The sequence below is a fragment of the Rattus norvegicus genome, chromosome 17, assembly GCF_021556685.1.
Source record: "Rattus norvegicus strain SHRSP/BbbUtx chromosome 17, alternate assembly SHRSP_T2T, whole genome shotgun sequence".
In the NCBI taxonomy this organism is placed as follows: Eukaryota; Metazoa; Chordata; class Mammalia; order Rodentia; family Muridae; genus Rattus; species Rattus norvegicus.
Window position 1 is genome coordinate 74,488,948 of NC_141550.1, and position 5,504 is coordinate 74,494,451.

A 5,504-nucleotide genomic window follows, 5' to 3' on the forward strand; every position below is an offset into this window, starting at 1 on the left:
CTTGCTGTCCTATTTTCATCTCTGTTGCTATGATAAAATACTCTGGACAAAAGCAACTGAGAAGAGGCAAGCATTAATCTGCCTTACTCATTCAGGTTACAGTACATCATTTAAGGAAATCATTAAAGGAACCGGAGGCAGGAACACGCAAACAAGCAAACCTGCTACCTCGTGAAGCAATACCTCTAACTGGAAAACTGACTCTCAAGAGTCCAGTAGAAACCATGGAAGAATACTTCTCGATGGCTCACTCACAAGTTCATGAATAGCTAGTATCAGTACAGCCCACTATCACCTGCCCAGGGAATGGTGCTGCCTACAGTGGGCTGTGTACTGCTACTTCAATTCACAGTCAAGGCCATTGCTACAGATATGCTTACAAGCCAATCTGACCTGGGTAATCCCCCCGCTTGAGTTTCCCTTCTCAGATGACTCTAGGTTGTTTAAGCTGACAGTTAAGACTAACTAGGATTCTTGCTCTCTTGTAAAATTGTAGGTTCCTACCTTATATCCTTCTCTCCTGCCCCTCCTCCTCCTCCTCTGCTTTGACCGCCACTTCCTTTGATTCTGATTCTTCCTTCTCCTCCTCTTCTTCCCTCCTTCCTTCCTCTTTCTTTATCCCTTCTTCACTTTCCCTTTTTCTTTTTAAAATGATTAATTCTTTGAGAATTATGTTCAATGTAGTTTAATCATATTTATATGCATTCCCCAACTCCTCACAGATCCAGTTTTGTTCCCCACTGATCCAACTTTGCGTCATCTTCTTTCTTCTTTTTTAAAAACCCATCAGACCCAGTTTGTACTGCCTATATATTCTCAGGCATGGGGCCATCTATTGGACCGTGATTTGCCTACCAAGAACCATGTCCTTAAAGAAAACTGATTCTCCCTCTCAGAAACTGTCAATTGCCAGCTACTAATGAGGCTTGATGCTCAATTCTCTTCTCTATGCTGGGATCGTATCTGGTTTGAACTTGTGTGGGTCATAAGCATACCATCCTAACCGCTGTGAGTTCATTTCTGCACTGCCCTGCTGTACATAGAGAACACTGTTTTCTGGCACTCCTCTACTTCTGGAATTTATAACCTTCTGTCCCTTCTTCCTTTGGTGATACCGAACACTGTGAAATAGGTGGCCAATTTAGGGCTCCCATTCACACCTTGACCTATTGTGGGCCTCTGCAACCTACCGAACAAAGACGCTTCTGTGAAGAGGGCTGAGAAATAGCTTAATCTAGGGGTATAGCAATAAAACATTAGGAGTCTGTTTAATGCTGCATCCATTTAACAGTTTGTTCAACTGTCACTGAGCACATAATTCACGGCAGACACTGAGCTTGGCTGCAGGGACATACTGCCAGGAATTCAGATCTTCACTCCGAACTGCCGGATGTTTCACCTGTAGAACGATAACAGAAGAAATAAATATCCCAGAATGACATATGAAAACTAGTCTCTTTTTTTTTCTCTCTTCTGAGAGGTGGGACGGAGAGCCACATGTGGTTAAAATATGCAGCACTCAACACTCCAACTCAGGAATAACTTAAAACATCAAATTGGAGATTGATGCATTGGGGGCAGAAGTTATTACATTTCTTTGTTCAGAGGAAGCACAATTAGCATGTTCAGTTTGGAAATTAGTCATACCAAATTCACTTTCTAGTCTTAAAATAATGTTGTGCAAATTTTTGGCAAGTTGTTTCATGTTCGTGTTTAATGAAAGCAAAAGAAAATCTTTCCCTTGTACTTAAATGCCTGTTTAGCTTCGTTTGGGCCATTCCTTTTGAACTGAATGCAAATGAGGGAGGGATGTAGCTATTTCATAATCTTTCTTTAATCAAGATCACTACAAAGCACTGGCTGCTTGGGCAGTGGGCGACATAAATCATATTAACTTAATTCCGTGTGTTTCACTAAAGGACCTAGTGTTTTTATGAACCAGGTATCTGCATCAATGCTATAGGAGCTTCAGTCAAAGTGCAAATTCTACAGAGTCAAGGATGTGTTTGCTTTTCGCTGAGGTGAAGATGAAGTGCTCTCTCCCACCTCACGTTGGCCTCATTTAAACATGGCTGCCTTTCAAGAATCCCTGGGCTTGGGAGAGGCAGCTGAGAACAGCCTCCCAAGTATGAAATGGAAACCCAGGCTCATATGATGTATCAAGAAACAAGTATAACTGTGTCTGCATTGTTTCTATTGGCACATAGCCACTGATCATAGAACTAAGGTCACATAAGGACATGTCCACGCAAGTATACAATGGACTTTGAGCATTTCCCCCTTTGTATTAACCTATTCTTTCTCTCCTCTTCCTCCTACTAACTTCCTGTATTTGAAAGTCTCACTTCTAAATTCACTTCTACATAATATGTATACATACACATGCACACATATGTCATATATATCACACACATATATAATCATATATATCACACACACATACACATGCTCACATATACACACATATATGGTCTAAGATACACAACTGAGAGAAAAGACATTGCACTTGACCTTCTGAGTTTTACTTTATTTAATATGACAATGTCTAGCTGCATCCATTTCTATGTAAATAATGTAATTTTGTTCTTTGCTAACTGATTAAAATTTCGTTTCAATAAATACAACATATAGTCAAACACACATATATAGACACATGTATGCACACACACATAAGCACATACACATAAGCATATGCATACACACAAATACACACCTATACAGGTATACATACACACATGTGCACAAGCATACATATATGTACACACAGATGCATATATACACACATGCATGCATATATACATGCATATTCCTACACACATATCTGTACACACACACACACACACACACACACACACACGGGTTTTATTTTTTTTTCTTTTTTCGCTTACACTCCAAATGCTTCAAAATCTCCATAATCCTGGTTTTTCAATTACACAAATAGAGTTGGCAGTCTACAATCCACTGAAAAATATTGTTCAAATATCTCTTTCTATGTAATGCAATTTATCATAAGAAATTTTTGTTTCATTTTATTTCTGTAACACTACAACCCAAATCTGATAAAATCAGTATTTCTCTTCCCCTAAACCCCTGTACAATATTCGAATATTTCCATCTCTTTTTTTATGGCAAGCCCAGGAATATTTCTGTAATATTCATGAAGACAACAAAATTTTCAAGAGAAGTATCTTGCTTGTTGAAGAAAATCATGATTTCTTTTTAAAATCTGAGAGAAAAGATTAAGGCTCAAACTTGCAAAGGTTTCAGATATCTAGGCAAGGGCAGGAGGTGTGGCTTGATATGGTATGAATGCTTGGCCTACATGAGTTCAGCCTGGGTTCAGTCTCGGACATAAACACCCCGTCAACGATTGTATTGATAATATGATAACACATTTTGACTGGATTGTCTCCAATATTCTGCAGTTTATTCTTGTTGTACAATGTTAGAAGGGCCTCATGAGCTAGGGGCTGTGGGGACATGGAGGACAGTCCTCATTATTACGCCTGTGTCAACTGGGCCACTCAGGCCTTACTGAGTCCACCATCTCCCTTTGCTATTGTATTAAAGTGTCTTGATCTATGCTAAACGGGAAGTAAGGACAAGACCGACAGCCTTCTTTTCTTTTGTTTCATTTAATGTTTCTAAATCTCAAATGGAGTTTTCTTCTTCCCTTCCTCATCTCCTCCCTCCCTCGCATTCTTCTTTCCCCCCTCCCCCTCCCTCTCTCTTTCCAGCAGGGTCTCATGGAGCCCAAGTTGGCTTTAAATGCACTATATAGCCGAGTATGGCATCAAGCTTCTCATCCTCTTGCCTCTACCCATCCAGTGCAGACTGTATGCATATACCACCGTACCCAGAATTTGCCTTACTGGGAATCAAATCCGGGGCTCCCTGTCTGCTAGGTGAGCCCTCTCCAAATTGAGCTCTACCTCAGACCCTATTGTAAACTGTGATGAGATCCTTACCTTGCAGGCAGCTTGTGGGTTTTCTCTTTTTCTTTCTCTTGTGTCCTACGGGAGCCCAAGTATCATCCGGTCCGGACCAGATGTTTCCCAACCATGCCGAAAGGCAAATGTGTTCATTCTCACTTGTTTTAACTAGAAAAAAGAAGGAGTGTGTGTGCACACATGTGTACACATCACATACATGCACATATGTGTGGACTGTATACAATGTTCTTATTGTTTAACTTCAAAATATCATTAAATCTTTAAGTGGATGTGGAGCCCACCTTTAAACCCAGCACTTGAGAGGCAGAGGCAGAGGCAGGCAGATTTCTATGAGTTCAAGGCCAGTTGATCTGCAGACCTAGTTCTAGGGCAGCCAAGGCTACACAAAGAAACCCTGTCTGTCTATCAAAGAATCATAATAGAGCTGGAGATGTCTCAGTGGTTAAGAGCACTTGTTCTTGCTAAAAACCCGGCTCGATTCCCCAGCATGCATATGATGTATCACACTCTCCATAACTTCAGTTCTAGGGGATCTTGATGCCTTTTTCCGACTGTCAGAGGTATTGGGTGCACGCACAGTACACAGACATTAATGTGAACAAGACATACAGTGAACAAATCTAAAGATATTTTTAAAAATAATCATAGTAACTACATGTAAAATATATATGTATATAACATTTATATACATGTATATGATATTTATATAGTATATGGCTTATATGACTCATAGCTGGTCCTTGTTAAATCAAGGCATTCCAGTCTGATATCTAGAGTAGTAAAATTCTTAATAAATACCCAGCTAAATGGTTAATACTTCAGATTCCAAATTTCAAAGTTAAGTCTTTTATTAAAGCTCTAACTTTACTTTCATTTGAACACAGAGATGTACTGACTGGGCAGGCTGGCCTTAAACTCACTCTGCAGTACAAATAGGTCTAGAACCTGTCATCCTTCTCCCTCAATCACGTAAGTAGCCAGAAGTACAGCCGTGTGCTTCCGGCCTTAGTACCCGTTGTCAGTTCCAATGACTTAGGTCTGTGATCCAGACAGGGAAATATGAGTGCAGCACCTCAGTTCCTTCAACAGCTCAATAACAAATGACATCAGTAGTGACTCAAGGTTTTAATATTCTCACTGTAACTTTGTATATTTTATAGACTGATTGTTTCCTACTATACAATCAGGGACCTACAGGGACCTCATCCCCAAATATGCCACAATAAACTCTCAAGCAGCAATGCCAAGATAACCAAGGATCTAGTCAAGTTATATACTATGAGTTAAAGCCTTCAGATCATGTTTTCCTATATGTGTGTATGCATGTTTACATGTGTATGCATGCAACACACACACGCACACACACACACACACACACACACACACACACACACACACACACACACACATATATATATATATATATATATATGTAGAGGCCAGATGTTGATATTTCCCACTCAGTTTTTATGTTATTTATTGAAGAGGATTCTCTCACTGGAAGAGAGAACTTGCCAATATGACTGGTGTAGCCCGTCAGTCAACCTGCTG